Genomic DNA, 19,622 nt, shown 5'->3' on the forward strand with positions numbered 1-19,622 from the left:
CCAGTCATTGCTTCAGCATTTTCCTCACATCACTAAAGAGCCTGAGAGCACTGTGCCCAGGACACAGTAGGTAATAAACACTTGCTGAATCAAGGCCTGGTCAAGTTGTGTTAAAATTCCAGAAACAGAAACTGTTGTCATCAGACAGTAAATAAAACCTTCTACATCTTGGATTCCATGGTGAAAATAAATGGGCCAGTCCTCCAAAAGGAAATACTGTTTCACTGCTCTTGACGAAGTTATGCTCTATGTTCTAGGCTGTGCAAAATTCTTAACGAGAAATTTATACTCCAAAGACTGAGTGATGGCCACTGCCTACTGCTCCACAGGACTCCTCAGGGCAAGAATGAGCAACCAGAGTTTCCCGAAAAGTCTCATCACATTTGGGAAAATGGTGACTGCCCTGTGTTATGTGCACACAATTCACAACTGTGAATGAAATAAGTGGGCATTAACACATTGTCTTGTTATCTTAAAAAATTTATTTTCTCATTATCATCCGTAGGTTTAACTTTAATTTTCTTACCCATACTCCTTCTCTATGAACTGTCACGGATTATACACTATAAACATCCCTTCTGTGGACAGGTAAGGAGAGAGGTGACAGAGCACTAAGAAGAAAGGGGGCATTTCCAAGGGGCCATTTGTCTGAGCCTCACTTTGAAGAATAAGTCAAGCAATCCACTGAGTTAATGTCTCCTCCTTTATCTCAGCAAATTATTGTGAATCTTCTTGAAGCACAGGCCTGCACACCATGTGGGGATAATTAAATAGCAGGAAGAACTTTTTGAAAGATCCAAGAAGATAAAAATGCTCAGACTACTGGTCAGAGAGAACATCAGAAGGAAAAGTGTGATTTCACACAATCCAGTTAAAACTGTCTCCCAAATACAGTCTTCCACCTGCATTTGGATGAGTCAACGGGATCAATTTTCATTTGAATGAAGATCTGCCAGAGAGCGCTATCTGAACAAAGAAGAAACAAATACGAACAGACATTTGGAAAGAGGGGCAGGATGGTGAAATTGCAATAATGTTTGCCGTGAGGTGCTTGCCAGCAATCTCAACACGGATAAAACACATTTATTGATTTATCTGTGTTTGTTAAAACTTAGCTCTTTGGGCCTTGGGGAGAAGAGCTACGAGCCTCATTCAAGCACAGTGTGTAACAAAAAACTTCTGAAAAGCAAGGGGCAGACCTGGGAGGGGTGGTGAAAAGGGCGGGAACAGGCCAATTGAACTTCTGAAGACAAGAACCACTCTTACTAGACTGTCCTTGAGCTCAAGCGGTGGGCATTTCAGCCCTGCAGACAGGCAAGGGTATTTTAAGTAGTTCCTTTTAAGTGTGTAATCAAAACAGTGCTTCAGCAGAGGATGATAGCAATAATTATAAGGAGAGGTCAAGAGGGTACAGGGTCTTCTAATACATTTCCAACAAGAATGAATTAATTGGGTCACAGACCCAACAAGTAGGTGCAATTAAAAGACAGTTCTTAATAATTTTTTCAAGTATTAGTCATGTACTCGAGAAGCTGAAGCACCACAGAAAGTCCACTTCCCTCCATGGCCTTACAGAACGATGCCAACTATGAAACTCAGCAGAAAGAACATCATGCAGCTACAGGGGGGGCGCCAGACTTGTGGCGAGGGTGCCGAGGACAGAGCCCCAGCCATGTGTCCTGACCCAAGCCTGTGCATGGCTTGCTCCTCTTCCTCTTGATGTTTGCATTGGCCGCGGATGAGGTGTTCTTGTTCACATGTAGAAATGTCTTCAAGTGCATCTAAGCAGTCACCCAATGTCGCCAATCTTACCTCACGGATCTTTCTGGACCCCACCCCACACCTTAACCGAGAGTCATCATTTCTCACCAAGCTGTTACAAAGCCCTCCAAGACAGTTTCTAGATGACCATGCCTCTCTGTCTTCCAGGAGCTCCCCCTCAGCCCCCTCAGTTTGCAGACAGACATTTCTGAACCACAAACAACATATCTTGTCCTATATTCCAAGGCTCTCCAAGGCCAAACTCCTTTCCAGGTCCACTAAGGCCCTTCATTGGGTCCAGCTGCCTCCCACTTTAGCTCTCTGCTTCCCCTCCTGCCCACCCCAATGCCTGCCAGATGATCTACACAGCTGTTCGGGAGAAAATGGTTCTAAGTGGTCATTGCTTTTAAATCAACTATTCCCCCATCTGAGCTACTCCGCATACCACCGCTTTTGTACAGTAAACCTGGAACTCTCATGCCAATCTCAAACTCGTGAACTTCATCTCCTTGGAAAAGCCTTCTCCAACTCCCCAGGCAGAATCAGTTGTCTCCCAAAGGACTTTTATGAGGTGAGTACCACCACTGCAACAGCTTACAGATTGCATCATTTGTTTACACATTGCTACAGATTTTTTGTTTTTTATGGTACTGAGGATTGAGCTCGGGACCTTGCACTTGTGAGCCAGGCAGTGGAACCACTGCACGAAATCCTCATTGTTATAGTTTTGATTTGGAATGTCCCCCAAAATTCCAATATGTTGGAGGCTTGTGGCCCCAGGACAAAGTTGTGGCACGTTTAGGGAGAGAGGCCTAGTGGAAGTTAGGCCCCTGGAGGTGTGCCTTTATAGGGTCCTTCCCTTTTCTCTCTGCTTCATGGCTGCAGTGAGCTGAGCAGGTTACTCCCATCACACTCCTTGCCATGATGTCCTGCCTCACCACAGGTCCAAGGCAATGGCATCAAACAAAAATGAACTGGAACCTTTCACACTATGAGCCAACATAAACCTTTCCTGTTTATAAGCTGATTATCTCAGGTATTTTGCTACAGTAGCAGAAAGTGAACATACACACGTATCTCCTGTATCATATAACTCATGTATCTATGTCTTTGCATATCTTTTTAAAATAGCACAGCACAGCTCAACATGCAGCAATGATTAATATACACATTCCTTAGCCTCCCTTCCCTGGTAGAATGGTAGAAGGTTGAGTCACTGGGAGATGGGGTTCTGCATTATTTATTTGTGTATTCTCAGCATTAGTAGACATATGTAATAGTTGCTTAGTACATATATATTAAATAAATGAATGACTGAATGAAAGGATCCAAGTGAGACAGAAAAATACACATTATTCTTATTTATAGTAAGAATGACGAGGCACTGATTAACATTAAGGTTTAGCACCAATTCATCATGAAAAACTAGGCTACCTACCTTCCAAATAGGTGTCTGAATTCAACCCAAAAGATGTGGATTTATGATTCTATTAATGGAAATTTTGTAGTCCTCAGTCATATCCCTCCAAATTACATATTCTTACTTCTCAACAGCATCAAGCTGTAAGTTTTTTCTCTTTAGAAAATCTCTTTGGCAGACATTGATTATTGGTTAACCCACTGGGTATGTCCAGTTTTCTTCCCTTCCCTCTCTCACTGTGAGGGCAGTTGGGGTAGCCACATGCTAAAGTGCTGGCCAAGTAGAGGCTTTTACTTTCCTGATAAAAGGAAACATATGATTGGGTGTTGGCCTTCTTTTCTGTTTCTTGCCTTGATCATAGAGGAAATGTCTGGGGTCATGGCAGCCACTGTGTACATATGAGGTATGAGGATGACAGCGAACTAGTTGCCAATGATAGGGAAGGAAGAGATGCAAAAAATCAGGGTCTTTGATGATATCTCAGCAGCTAGATGCATGCCAGCAATCATCCACCCTGGATTTTTTGTTTGTTTGTTTGGTGGGGAAAATAAGCCCCGCTGTGTTTCAGCCATGTTTAGGTGGGGTTTCTAGTACTTAAGGCATTCTTAATGGAAACTCTCTTATCACAGGTCTTAGGACTTTGGAGGTTAGGTCCTAGTCTTTGCCAACCTTTACTTCCAAACTCTAGCATCCTTTGAAGAACTCTCCATATGCACAGCCAACAGCAGTAAGTGTGTAGCCAGAAGAACACATTTCCATCTTAATATCTTCTGTACTGCTTTAAAAATCCTTATAAGCTTACTTTAGATTCTTAATTTGCTTTTGAAAATGTTTTACTGAAACATAAGATAGAAAAATACACACGTCAGTAACTGCTTTTGAATCAGTTCTGAAGTCCCAAAGCAACATATAGGTATCATTTTCACAAGTTTGCTTTCTTCATCTTTATTGCCATTTCCCTTAGTATTTGTTTCATTATCTTAAGTAGCTGTGAATAGTTAAGATCTCCATTTCTAGGAGCAAAATACTTGTCCGACCTTTTTTATATGGAGCCTTATAGGATTACTGTCTCCTACAAAACATTTGATTTCTTACCATATGCTTACATCTGATTCCCAGAATATCCATGAACTATTTGGTTTTATGCAGTCAGATAATCCTATGTTTTCTCTCTATCTTTCCACCTACAATCTTTGCTGTGAACATCATTTGGGGCTTTCTTAAGCAAGGATTTATTTGTTGCTGTTTTTGATTTTCTTATTGGTGCTGAGGGCCTCACGCATAGTAAACGCAAGCTTTGCCACTGAGGTATATCCCCAGCTAAGTTTTTATTTTAAATGAAACAAGTATGTGTACAGGAACAAGCACTTTTATCCCCACAGGAGAGCTGGAAAACAGGAAGAGGGTGGCAGGAGAGTCACCTTGTCATCTCAATACAAATCTCTCAGCTTTTCCTGTTTATAGGAGACATACCTCCTTATTCATAATGTTGAGGCTTAAAGGGCCAACATACAACTCAACAGGCAGTACTTCAGACCTGGTGAATCATTGAAACGCTTCCCACAAAATAAACCCATTTGGCAGAATTTAGGAGGGAACTCTATCAAACTCTTCTGGGCAGCTTATCAGATGGAAAAGAGGACCTATATATCTTCAAACACATGTCCTTCCTTTTCATGAGGATAAAATGAGGCATTAACTCCAAGACTTCTCCTATCCCAGGCCACTTCACAATTTGTACATAGCAAAGTTAGCTGTCCTGATCCAAACTTTAGTTCAAGGAAGAATGTTAATGATCATCTTGTTCACAGTCCTCTTCTTAAACATAAGAAAACTGAGACTAAAGAAAACTTGGTCCGCTAACCTGACCGGTGACCAGGAGAGCAGACACTGACCCATGTCTCATTCATGCTCCTCTGGGCCATAATAAATCAAGGCCAAAGTCTACAACAAACAAAAAAGGGATTTTTCTTCTCCTCTTGTTCTTTGGCTCTGAGTTTAATATTCTTGGTTATGAGCAACATGTGCAGATTTGGCAAGGATTCTCAGACGCTAGGATTTCTTTCCATCTTCCTTACTGAAAGGGTCAGCCTAGGATATTCCAGACACAGAGAAGTTGGAAACTGTAATACACTAAAAACTAGAATAAATAAAGATTAAGAAGAACAAATGAGAACATCCTAAAAGTCAGTTATCCTCTGAAGAAAACTAGTTGTTACAGAAGAGCATTCCTTCGGATCTCTCATTGTCACTTGGGGAACATTTTTTTGTAAGAAACAAATCTTAGAAAGGAGAGAAAGTACAGGACTTTTGCCTGCTGCCTTTCCATTTTAACACCCTTCGGCCTCATATCTGGTGTATCACATGGCTGTGCTGGGAGACTTTCCTGTGTGAGATTCCATGTTCCTTGACAGAACAGTCTTCTTGAAGAGCCAACCACCTGGTTTTGGCAAGAGAAATGCTGAAAGAGGAGGCTTCATTTGGTTAAAGCTGTGAGCACAAGCTTGGCCAAAAATATGACCTCAACACATAAATAACTGTCCCAGATCACTAAAGCCATGTTGTGATATACAGTATCTTGATCTGTTCTCCCATCATCAGGGCCAAAACATTTGGAGGAATAACTCAAACTGAAGCTCTCTGAGTAGACTGAAAGCTACCAGGCCACTTCCCAGGCAGTGCAAGTAAACTTTCTGACCGGACCCTATCACATTGGGCTCTATCCTTTGGTTTCCTCTGCTCCACCCTGCCTCTGATTAAAAAATCTCCCACCTACAGAGGGTGGCTTCTGAGGCCAAGAGTTGGTTGTAGTTTATTTTCATTCCTGGGCTTGCAGGTTTTCCTATAGCCTTTAAACAAGTTTTATGTTTTAAAGGTTCATTTACAGGCCAGAGGAATAGCTCAGTGGTACAGTATTTGTCTAGCATGGATGAGGCCCCAAGTTCCATCCTGAGCACTGAAAACAATTTCCCCCAAGCCAAAGTAACCAAACCAACCAACCAACCATGGAGAAATACTCTGAGCTAGGGATGCAGCACAGTGGTAGAATGCCTGCCTACCACGCACAAGGCCTTGTGTTCCAACTCCAGCACCTCAATGAAATAAAACACCCCCAATTTTGAAAATTCAGATTTGCTAAAATATCTTCCACAATACTAAAATTTTAACATTCATCTACTCCTGAAATTATGTGATGTGCTATGCACCACACCTGCAGAGTATCTTTTAAAAGAGTCCACATTTCTTTTTAAAATTCATGTCACAACCACTGCCAAATATTATTCAAGTAAGCCTCCAGAGGTCCTGCAGTTCCTTTCAGTAAGACTGGAACCCACTGGTATTCTCAATAATTCTATTCTTCTTTTCTTATGGACAAGCCTTGATCATATCAATCATTCCTTTTAAGATTTCTACATTTCCTAAAAGCCCTTATCAGCTCCTAGACACTGCAATATTCTAGTGTGATTACAACCAGTTTCAGATTTTCAGTACTACTCTGCTCTCTCAGCTCCTAACCTCCTGAATTCCATATTAATACAAAAGTATAACTATTGTGCCTTTCTTCTGACCTTGGGTTTTAGCACATTATACAATTCCTGTTAGCCGAGGAAGATGTAACACTTCGAGGCAACACTGACCCGAAATGTCTTCTTATCTTGACTCAGATATACTATTTATTTTATTTAGCAGGATTGCATGTTTTTATATGGTGGAGATTTAGTTTATTTTTCCCCAGGGTGGAGAATAAGAGACATAGGATGGGACATACTTTGTGTCATCCCTTTGGGAATATCCTGGTGGCTTATAAACAGCAAACATTTACTTCTCTCGGTTTTGGAGGCTTGAAGTCCAAGGTCAGGGCACTGGCAGATTCAGTGTCTGGTGAGGGTCTGCCTCCTTATACGGCCATCTGCTCACTCTTACAGTGCAGAAGAAGTGAGGGCTCTCTCTTTGGGCCTTTTTTGTCATAAGTGTTCCAATCTTATTGATGAGGGCTCTGTGCCATGACCTAATCATCTCGCAAAGGCCCGCCTTCTCATTCCATGACCTGGCAGTGAGGATTTTACCAAGTGAGTTGCAGATTGCAGCATGTTGCTACATAGCTCAGAGAGGAAGGAAGACACTGTCAGCATTTTCCTAGGAAAGGACATCCTAATGATCGGCAGTATTGGTACTGTGTTACTGGTAATAAGTAACACAGTTGGCAAATGTGTTATTTTTTACATAAATAAAATAACTACATCTGTAAAAATTAATTCTCAGTAATCTGAAGGCTGTGATTATTTATTTTTTAAAATTTAAATTGAATTTATTGGTACATTCTAGGTAGACAGTATAGTTACATTCATTACTGGGATCTTGTACCTTTACATGTGAAGGCTGTGGATTTAGATATAGGTCAAACAGGAATTATACAGATGAATAGCTAAGAATCACTTAGTACGTATTTGTTCTGGGTAGAAGTTAAGGTTATGGGTCATGCCTATACAGTTTAATTTAATTCTTGTAACAACACATTAACACATTAAGGTCTGTCTTGTTATTATCCTCATCTTAAGGATGAGAAAAATCAAGCTCAAAATGGTTAGGAAATCAGCCTAAGAGCTGGGGATTTAGCTCAGTGGTTCTGCCACCTGCCTCACAAGTGCAAGGACCTGAATTCGGTTCCTAGTACCAGAAACAACAACAACAACAACCACCATCACCACCACCAACAAAGCCCCCCAAACTGTATAGGGGCCAGAGCTGGGGATTTAGCTTAGCTCAGTGGTTCAGCTGCCACCTGCTATGCAAGCTCAAGGACCCAAGTTCGATCGCTGGTACTAACAAAAAAGGAAATCAGCCTGTTCTCATTCGGCTGGTAAGAGGTACAGTCAGGATTTGAACTCGGGTGTTACGGTTTATATTCACATGTGTCCCCCAAGCCTCATGTGCTCATAGGTGGGGCTTTTTGGGAGGCAACGGGATCACGGGGGTGGGTGTACTGATGAGTTTACAGCTGACTTACATGGCCTGGAAGGTTTTAGCTCTTCCCTGTTACCCCCTTCACAAAGTCTCTGCTGCCTGGTTGCTGTGCTAGGAGAAGCTCTTCTACACCATGCACCTCTGCCACGCCATCCTGCCTTGGAACTCGCTATGAACAGAAATGTGAGCTAAAATAAGGCTCTCCTTTCTTAAACTGTGGGTGTCATGTAAGAGGAAAGCAACTGAGACACCGGGATACTCAGCTTGGAAGAGTACACACCAGACAGCACACCTCTAGGTGTACACACGGGGCATGCCACCCTCTCATGATGGACCTTCAATCTCTGCCTCAGATTAGCTGCTGGTCTCAAGATTCTTCTTATAGGCTGGGGACCTTGTTTGGCCATAGTGCTAAAAAGGCCAATGTCTTGTGTTCAGTTTTTCTCTTTTGTAGGTGGCAAGTGTCAGTGCATTTCATGGTCTCAGATCAAAATACAATCCTGGAAGGTGCTGGGAACCTAAATGTTCTTGTTGAAGAACAGAATGGAGTCAGAATATGGAAGATCTGATATAAATTTAATCTTACCCCAGACACATATCCTACTGACAAGGAATTTGAAGAACTGACCTTGTATATCAAAGTTAGTGCTTTACTGTTATTAACACAAATAAAAAAATCAAGCAGCTTTTATTTAATCATTTCAGAATTCAGATTGGGAAAGAGTAAAAAATGAATTTTTGGCTCACAAGCAGAAATGTAAATATCCAACAGTCCAGGGATATTTCAAAATAACAGATAATAATCTATGGTACACCATCAAAGTAGCTGGGCAAAAGAAGAAATATATATATATTTTTAAATGGCATTTCCTTTCCATTTCAATTTTCAAATTGAAAAGGAAATCAGATAGATTAAATACAGAAATGTCAGTGTAATAATGTGGTTACAAATCACATTATAAAAAGATCAAATAAATTTGAAAATATGGAGAGATTATCTTTTTCCAATGTGAAAATATGGCATTTTCTAGTTATATACCCCGTGTTACTACAGATTGTGTGTATATGTATTTTTCTTATGCATTCTAACTAGGTCACCCTAACTTGTTACATAGATCTTAACTATGACAGACATTAAATATTGGCTGATTTGATTAAAATTGCACTAATTATCAGCAAGAGAAAACATAGCTGGATGCATGATATATGCAAAGTAAAACAAATAACTTCAGTACAGAAAAGGCTGAGAAGTCCCAGCGCGTTCGAGCTGCTCATTTTCCCATAACAGAAAGCCACTTTTCTCTGATTTTGCTAGGGAAGGTTCAACATTTTTTTGAGATTTCACCTCAGCAGAAGTTTTTCCTCTCCTTTCGTGAACTGGGAAGACGTAGTGGGAAAGGTATATTGTTCTTCAGGTGTGCGGACTGAAGGTGAGGAAAGGCTTTTTTTTCATCTGAAGTCACGCAGAGTGAATCAGCCCCCTCTTCACCTCATCCCTGTTTCCCCACGGGCTGAAGTTCAGGTCCTTAACCACACTACGTACCAAAAGCTCTGCAAAACTAATCAATCTTCAAGCCATACTCTGTGTTATGGAACATGTACTCTACTGAAGAACAGATGTCACCTCAAGAATCTTATTTTCTGTTGTTTCCCAGTTTGGGCATGTGTGCATTTGTCACCTTAATGTTGCATGAACAAAGATGTTTGTATTTAGCATTAATACGGGGTCTCATAAAGATTCCTTCTCCCATCGGAACACTGCCACACTGTCTTTCAAAAGTGTATGGCTGCTTTTTCAGCATATCAATTTAAAAACATTTTTTTTTCCTCATTGAGTTTATTGGTACATTTTAGGTATACAGTACAGTTACATTAATTATTGGGATCTTGTACCTTTACATGACAGGTCTTGGTTCTCATTTTTTCCCCTTGTCCCTGCCCTCCCTTCACCCCTCCTCCCTCCCCCTTTACAAACACTTCATTTCCATTTCATTTTCTCATATTTTTTCCCTTATTACCTTTCTCCTACCCTTCCCACTTTTCCTACACCTTTTGCCCCTTTCTTCCTATTTCACATTGTCCATTTTTCAGCATATCAATCTGTGTCAAGATCCTGTTGGTGTCTTCTGAGCTGAAAATGTGGTCACAATCTAATCTTGCTGGAGATAATGTCAGGTAAAATTCCTAGAGATACCTACATTTCCCATTTTGAAAGCACACACACATTGAACATTTGCAAAGCCTGATGGAAAAGCTTTTTACCTGTCAAGACCCAATTTGTGGAGCTATTACAAGTGGAAACCAGTAACATCCACAGCAGAACAGAGCACCGAATAACACCAGATCACAGATACTGGTCTGGCTAGGAACCATGTAACTGGAGGTTAAACAGCGAATTTTCAAAGATGGCTTTCATACCAACTAGTACATTTATTTCTTCTTTCAAAATGAAGGTTTAACCAAAATTGTGAATGATCACACCTAGAATAAGTCTATTAACCATGTACACTGTCAAACAAGGTCAGTGACAGAGGCTGTTTCCTCTCTCCTCGTGTTAATTTACAAAGACATCACATTATTTAGGCATCGGGATAATCACAGATAGCCTCCCTTAAGCCAATCTTTCTTATCCAAAGTGACAGAATGTGGATGAGCTAAATCATAACTAGATTTGCTGTTGTGTGTGTGGTGGTGGTGGTGGTGGTGGTGGTGGTGGTGGACGGGTTAAATTTAAAAGAAGTTAAGTGGAAGCTACTGCAAATTTTCTGAAATTCTTTGCTGAATCTACTGAGCTAGGGTAAGTACCTTAACAGTAATATCTCAACTACGGCTTCCAGATCCCTTTGAAAAGAATCTGAAACCAGCTGGCTAATAAATCACACAAATATAAAAATGCAAGTATGTACAATTATATTCCATTTATATACATGTACATATGTACATTAAATATAGATTACCAATATGAGAAAAAGAAAAGACCATGGATTCTGGCCAGCTACATATTTGGCCCAAGGATCACATCTCTGTTGAAATAAAATGGGACACTGAATGCAGGAATCAGCTGCAGTGTGACTCCATCAGGTCACTCCTTTGGCCTTCAGTCTGCCCTATCGCAAGCATGTGAATGTCCGCTGAAGAATGTCTTCTACAGATTGGCCAGGATTTTGACTTCACAAGGTAAACAATCCTGGAGGGAAGAGACTCTTAGCTTGTTATCAAAGTGATACTTGAAAGAAAATTCTTTACTCTTCCAAATGGAGATAACTTAAGAATAAACGTTCCTAAAGTAAATATTGACATATGCAGTTAACTTTTCATTTGTTTGTGCATAAAATATCTCTGGAAGGATGCACAAGAAGTTGGGGTGAGGTGGAAGGGATAAAGGTGAGGGGAGCAAGGAGCAATAAACTTGTGGGTGGTGGTGATGGGAGGGAGACTTCACTTGGTCATTTGGAAACTGAGTCTCTAACCAACTTTGAAAGTTTGGTGTCATCCCCACCTAACCCTAACCCTAACCTATGCTCTTAATGCCCATGCAGAAAATGTGGCAACAGCAACAATAAAATTTACAGAAAGCTAATGATGTTACAAGAACTCTGTTAACACCCGATGTAAATGACATCATTTGCTTCTCCTAACAACCTGCAGGTGAGCTGCATACATTGGCCAAGATGCCCCTACCTGGCGTCCTCCCTAGGGTCACGTCAAGTCCAAAGCAAAGTCAGCAGCACTGTGCTGTTTTACAAGGAATGCTGATCTCTTCGGCCAGTGGCTAAGAATTTGGACCTGTAGAATCTTGGACTGTACTTGGAATAATTATTAATCGATAGAGTTCTAGTATAACCTAACACCTCAAAGCAAAAATTAGAAGTCTTGAAGAGTTTCTCACCAACAAATCATATCAAGCCCAACACAGCAGTCTGTGTTTCTTTGTGTTGGGCCAAATGAGACTCTACAGAACAAAACGTGAAATACAAATCTTGCTCCTAATGGTAACCTTTTGCTTTCAGGTAAGATTAGAGAGCCTGGGGATGTAGCTCAATGGTAGAGCACTTGTCTATCATGCACGAGACCCTGGCTTCCATCCCCAGCACGTCCCACTAAAAAATTTAAAAATATTTTAGAAAGCTTCACATTGACCTTCACAGACGCTTCTTCTAGTGCTCTTATATGACAGTCAGGGGCTTAGCCTCCTGTCACGCGATGGTGGCTCCCCTGCTCACTCGCAGGTGTCTGTAGCCAGGGGCCCTCTGAAAGTGTCTGTGCTGTCAGAGAGACTCAGCCTTTATTCACCAACGCTGCCTCACAGAAGAACTTCTGCATCTTTTCTTCTTCTTTGAAGTTCATTCACCAATATCAGATCATACGTCCTTATCCCTATCTGTTCCTTCTGTGCCTGTTTCCTACATGCATTATTTTAAGAAGAAAGATGGTAAGAGTTGGATCCTCCTTTTTATTTTTTCTTGGAGGAAGTAAAATTCTAAAGCTTATTGCTTCAACTCTTTCAATGACGTTAAGCACTCTACCGGATCCGATGGCCTGTGAGGAACCGGGTGCACAGCGGGAGATAAGCAGTGGTCAAGTGAGTGAAGCCTCATCTGAATTTACAGCTGCTCTCTGTCTCCTGCATCACCACTGGGCTCTATCTCCTGAACACCTGCAGTTTCAGTAGCTTCTCCATGGAGCTGGAGCCTGACTGGGAGCAGTGCATGTTAGGGACAGACATTAAGCAATCCTTTATCTCAAAACCACGCCCAGCCCCTTGCTCATGGAAAGAAAAACTGTCTTCCACTAATCCCATCCCTGGTGCCAAAAAGGTTGGGAATCGCTGCAGAAGATGGGAGCTTCCCCAACATAAATGGAAAGAATTTAATCTCGACAGTCACACTGTCTTGTCGTTAAACCCAGGCTATCTCTCTCTGGGCATTCACAATTAGAGTCAGCCTAGTAAAGATTGTGACCTGAGTCAGTTTAAATCATGTTCACTTCGAAATAATTATATCAGAATGCTTTATCATTTTTGTTGCTAAAAATAATAGGAATTGCTACAACAGGTCACTACTATCATTCTCCCTCACTGGATTTATGATTAAATTGATGTAAATCATCCTACTCAATTTTATGTGGTGAGGAATGAAAGGAGCTTGAGAAACTTCTAGGGGGAGATTTAAAAACATGTTTGAAATGGTAATTTTTAAAAGATTAATGTTACTGGTACACTTTTGATACCCGTAATGATCACACTCTTCATAAGGAGTTTGTACCTGCACGTGATATATCTCGATCCTTCTTTTATCCTCATTGTTCTCCCCTCCCTTCAACTTTTCTTCCCTTTCTTATTTACAAAAGCTTTGTTTGTTTTTTTTCCCCCTTCTATTCTCTCTCTTTTTTTTTTTTTTCCTTTTCTTCTCTCTGCCCCCTCCCTTGTTCCCATTCCCCTTTGAACATTTGTCTTCCTGCTTTTAGGGGGAGATTTTGAAAATCTCATCACTATGGTTTTGCTGAAGTTTTTGGCACTTACCCTTTCAGAAGTGACAAACACTTGCTATTCATTTTAAATTTGCCCGGAGAAGCTTTCCGAGGAGGAAGATAACCAAGATAAAGGGTTGTGGCGGGAGTACGGTTGTCCCCACCAGCTTCTTACTCACATCAGAGAGCTAGAATCTACAGGAAACGCATCCTGCCAGGTAATACACAAGATCAGCCTTTCCCTCACTTTCTACATAGGGCTAGTGGCCTGCTTTGAAAATTCACATTAGGAAAAAGCATGAAATGCCTAAATAAGGAACATGTGTGTTTCAGGGGCCAGATTATCCTATCATCAAGGTAGTATTTTCTCTACGTGTGTATGTTTGCAGCTCTCAAGAAAGCCTAACCTTATTTTCAGTCTTGTTACTTTTTAGTAACAGATGAGGCAGACTCTCAGGGAAGGATATTTGCTCTGTGAGGCTGAAATCTGAACTGCTCTGAAAAGGTACGTTGTAAGTTACTGCCATGTGTAGGTCTTCCAAGTTGCAATTTTTCCGCTTTGAGTTTTAAAATGCCTTTACTGAGGAGGAAAGAAAAAACATTTGATGAGTTTAATGGGCTTTGCGGGATCAAGCCGGAAATCTCTGACACCGGTGAAGAAACGGAAGCGAGGCCGTATTATTTGAAGCTGACCCAATAGCAGCATCGCCACTGCCTTCCCTGACTTTCTAGCATGTCTGAGAAGTGGCTCTGGAGTCAGCAGCGGGCAAGGCCCTCGTTCAGGGGGGGGCACAGGCCTTCATTCCCTGCAGTCACCATCACCGCCCTCTTCCTCCTCCTCCCTTTCAATCCAACCTCACCTTTTCACAGTTTATTAAGGAAGGGGTTGATGGTGGCTATAGCACGAAATTAGGTAAAACAAACAAACAAACAAACAAAAAACAAACACTTTTTGAGATTTAAAAACCAAAGTAAACATTTATGTGCTTACTAAGGTAGGCTCAAATCGACTGCTCAAGCTCAAGTTGGGCACGGGCATTCCTGCTGGTGCACTGGGCACTGTTCTGAGGGTCTTGTGTACATCATGTCACTAATCCCCCAAACAACCCCGGGACTGGGGTATTACTGTCGCTGTCAATTTCCAAATGAGGAAGTCCAGGCTCAGGGTTAGGAAAACAGCGAAGCAGGGGCTGTTGTAGACACCGTCACAGTCGATGAATCTCAACCTTGATCAAGGACCGTATGGAATTATTAGTCCTGTTGGCATCACAAAGAGCTGGTCATGGTCACGTAACCCAGGGTGACCAGAAGTGATGTGTACAATTTCTAGGTCATGTTCTTAAAAGGAGGGTCATGACATCGCTATTGCCCCCCCAAAGTACCCGAGATACTCCCCTCACTTCAAACATTCTTATCCCATTGTTCTTGGCAATGCGTCTTTTACTGTAGGGATTTACAGACTTAAGTACTCCCCGAGTCTAGACTTAAAAATAACAACAATTAAGACCTTAAAAAATAAGAAGAGAGTTATGCCCTGGATTTCCTTCTTGACTTCCTGCTGAGAAGGATGTGAATGTGATGCTGGGAGGCAGGGCAGCCACACCGGATCCCGAAAAGGAAGCTGGATGCAAAGATGGCACAACAAGAAGAGAGCAGTACCCTCAGGTCCCTGAAGCCACCACCGTGGCTCCGGGCTTTTGAAACTCTGGCTACTAAGTAAAAGAGAAACAATCTTCTACCTTACTCAAGCTAGCACTGTTTTTCCTTTTAAAAATAGCCATTAGTTCTTTACCCTCATTCATACAATTTTATCACATAAAGTATTCTCAGCTGGTTTACAGGGAGTGGGCCTCCTGTACTACTGCGCATATTCTCTACTTCCTGAGAATTTGACGACAATTCACGAGCAAGATTCTGTCACGTTTGGTGCTTGTTTTTTAGGTCACTGGCACACTAAATAGTACAACTCAGGTGTTTTTTGTAAAACAAGCACAAGTGTGAACAGCATTAGTAAATAACCAAGCCATAGGTTAGGGACATCAGACATTTTCTCAGAAGTTCATGCTGATGCACAGTGTCATTAATTTCTACCTGGGCACTGAGTTCTGGTGTTCCATGAGCCCTACGTGTACGTCTGCTGACCCAATGCAGCGGCTCCCAAGCTCAGCACTACTCGCACTTTGGACCAGCGAATTCTTTGATGAGGCTCCTGTCCTGTGCACTACAGGAGATTTAAGTGTCCCAGTTTCTAAGTATAAGTTGGCAGCAGCACTTGCTCCCTAGCTAAGACAATTAAAAATAACAGCAGACACTGCCCAGTGTTCCACGGGGACAAAAATCACTCCCAGTTGATAAAACCATGCACTGAATGTATCCAAGGTGGCAGGTTTTGAGAAAGCAGAGACTGTCACTATTTAAATTCTAGGAAGGACACAGACAGGTAGTTCCTTAATGTACTTTGAATGATAGTGGTGCCCTGGTGACCAGGGGCAAGGAGCATGAACTGATTCTTATTTTTTAAATTAGTAAGTTCCCGGAGCTTTCAATAAGAAAATTCAAAGTTAGCAAAAAGTTATAGGCACATTCGAAGCACATTTAACTATTATCCAACTTCCTCTATCCAAGGTTAAGATAGAAATAATCGCCTAGGTGAAGTTTTAAAAAGTCACTGGTCTAGTGCATGAATAACATTCTTTTACAGAAATTCTGATGAAAGTGGAGAATTTGACCCTTTCAGAACTGAGATCACTGCCCTATTAAATGTCCTTTAGTGTTTTTATATTGTTAGCGTTCTATCTAGAGATCCTCAGATAGTATAGACGTATAAAAAGTGAGAGTCATTTGCAGATATTTTCAGATATGTAGGCTTTTTAGCCCCACCAGGCAAGTTCCTCTCTCTTGAGACTCAGCATTTCTACATTCCACGAGATGGGCCAATTCAGAGCAATAACATTTCGAAAATCTCTCTCGTTGGAGAGAGTGTGGAGGAAATACACTGTAAAAAGGTACATCAGGCTGTCTCACCTGTCCTGAGATGGGACTCCAGAGTGAGGCGAGGAAAAAAGCTGTCAACTTGCATTTCATTCAAATTGCTACACTCATCCCCGGCAACTTTGGCATAATTAATGATTGTCAGGGCGTGGGAAGCCAATCAATGTGATGTTCATTTTCATCAACACAGCAGAAGTAATGCCCCAAGGGTGGGATGCAAATTACATTATGTTTTAATTGAGAGAGTTCTCTCTCTGCTCATTTCTGGAGTGGGTGGAATCCAAGGCACACTCTTTCGTTTCATACATATGCTTCTAAAAGCTTGGCTGATTGCGGCAATCCATCATTTCCAGCAAACCCAAAAAACTCCATTATTTCTGAGCATTCTAACCATTCATGGTGGGGGATGGTAGGCAGAGAAGGAAAGGGGGTCTGCTATTCATAGGAAGAGATCTTTTTAAAAAGGGGAAATCAAAGGCAACACACTGGGTCATCGGTCCCTTATCTAATACACTGAATAAGAATGAAAGCTGGGCATTGTCATAGTTACCCGTATCTGAGAAGGTGCATAACCAGACTAGCTTCAGATCCTAAGGACTCTTAACGTTCAATTAATGGCTAAAAGCAGAATTTTAAAAATGTTCTTTATCTTTTTCCTTCCACTTAAGTTCACCTTACTAGTACTTTAAGAGTTTGAAAAGCAGTGCAGAGATGTTCTTCAATGAGATGGACTAACGATAAACATCATCACTTTCTCTTTCCTCTAAGATAAAGCAGGAATATGCGTGGACCCCAGTGGGAATGCACTGTGTTCCTTTTGTTGTGTTTGTGATTAATGTGGTCATAGCTTCGAAGGTTTGGTTCAGGATGATGCCGCCGACTCAACAAGAGAGGAGTGGGCATCTGCCCCAAACCAGCTGGACAGGAGGAGTCAGGGCGCCAGAAATATCTCTCAGAGGGCCCGAAGGAGACTCTGGGCTGGGTCTCCAGGTTTCCTTATTGGTCGGCCCAGTGCTGTTCAACATTCTGACTACGACCCACTGGCAAAGCGTGAGAAGAATTTAGTGGGTCTCAACCAATATTTACTTTTATTTTATTTTTTTGGTACTGTGGATCGAACTCAGGACCTTGCACTTTTGAAGCCAGGCACCAGCACCACTGAGCTAAATCCCCGGCCCATCCAATATTTTTTTTTAAAGTGAAATAAAATGGGAAAGATTAGAAAATGTCAGCCATGGTACAGGTGTGAAGATTGTTTCAGTACCTGTATGTATGAATGTATATTCTCTTTCTTTTCATTCCTTACTTCCTCCTCTCCTTTTCTTCCTCCTCTACTCCCTTCTCTTCCTTTTTCTATCACCATCACATATTTATCTACCTATTAAATACCCTATCTCCATTTTATAGTATTTATTCCCTCCACGTGACATTTTTTAAAGTTTGAAAGTCAAACCTGGTATGATGGGGCATGCCTGTAATCCATGCTATTTGGGAGGCTGAGGCAGGAGGATTGAAAGTTCAAGGGTAGCCTGAGAAACTCAGTGCAACACTGTCTTGAATTTTTTATAAAAAGGGCTTATCAGTAGAGTGCCTCTAGGTTCAATTCCCAGTACCACAAAAAGGGAAAAAAAGTTTGAAAGCTACCAGTTTGACACTTTGTTCCATGTACCTTTTCTTTGACAAAGTATCTTAAGACCCCCAAGTCCATTGAAACCCAAATCTAAAAACAAATTACTTTTCCTAGTGCAGATTTAAGATTTCTTCCCGTAGAAATATTTTTAATCCCATTAAGCTCAGCAATGTGAATAAAATGAGCTCAAACTGGCTATCACCCAGAGGGAGAGAAAATCACTTCTTTGCTAGCCAACAGCAGATCAGAATCATGCCCCATTCTTCAACTGCACAAATAAGAGGCTGTCGTATTGGAAAGCAGCTGTTTGCAGGAGGATTTAGAAGGTGTCGTGGATACAGTCAGAGAGGGCCAGAGCTGGTAATCACTATCTGGAGATCATCCATCACGTCATCAGAACGGGCAGATAGCCTTCACTGCCCTCCTTCTAAGCAGAGAGGAGTTTTTCCAATTGATCAAAAGATCTTTACAAATCAGCATATTATGACTCCCCAAGACAGGAAGAACTTAGCAGAGCCAGCAATATCATTTAGCTTGAAGCAGTAAATATTTCCCAAAGGTCTCAGTACAGGTTTATTCCATTCCCCAAAGGAATGAAAATGACTTAAAACATTTTCAGAGCGCGCAGCACACAGGAACATCCTATCGAGTTATTTATATGTAGAAAATTTGAGTTTCTTGAAATGGATGCAGTTTTCCTTGACTTCATTTCTTTCTGCTATAACTTCTAGTTTATGCCTGTGCAGCCCTGAAGAGAAGCTGCCACTGCTCAATAATGACCTGCTCATTTCATCAACCAAGAATTCCTTAAAAAGCAAAACAAAACAAAAACCTCAAGTCTCTTTAGTGGAAATTTCTACTTAAAATACCAAAACCCTCCTAGAGATTTTGACCAGGGTGCTGCTTACACACCAGAGGGAAATGAATGCACACGTTTACACATACACGTGTACACAGCAGGGAAAGGGGTATAACCGGACCACTTGTGAAGGATCTCCTCTCTCTACCCTCTACCCCTCAACTTGATATTTGGGATTCCTGGAGGAAACTGTAATTCAGATTCACTCTCTGGCACACTGTGGACCAGCCAGCCTCACAGCTTGCCAACAAGGAGTGGATCGCCTGTTTGATCACGGAAACTTACTATCGCATCTCTGTCTCAGCTAACTGCCTTGCCTCTGAAAGGCTTGGCTAGAGAATGGAGCAGGGACGGGTCTAGACTAGACAGTCACGTACTCCATTCCGCTGGCTAAAACACATTTAAACATTCAGCTGAACAATGGACTTATATAAGGCAAGTCTTAAAAGTCTATGAGGAATCTGTTTCCTCAGACACTATGGATAACAGCATATTTTAAAGGTGACTTCAACTTCTGGAGATTACTG

The 19,622-nt window shown here is 41.5% G+C and overlaps 1 protein-coding gene across 5 annotated transcripts in view; it reads right to left on the reverse strand.

Moving 5' to 3' along the window:
- The window catches only part of Znf827 (zinc finger protein 827), a 155,969-nt gene that overhangs the window by 16,970 nt on the left and 119,377 nt on the right, over positions 1 to 19,622 (reverse strand). The window lies entirely within an intron of this gene.

This window comes from Fukomys damarensis, unplaced genomic scaffold, assembly GCF_012274545.1.
Source record: "Fukomys damarensis isolate Sample0158 unplaced genomic scaffold, DMR_v1.0_HiC HiC_scaffold_38, whole genome shotgun sequence".
In the NCBI taxonomy this organism is placed as follows: domain Eukaryota; kingdom Metazoa; phylum Chordata; class Mammalia; order Rodentia; family Bathyergidae; genus Fukomys; species Fukomys damarensis.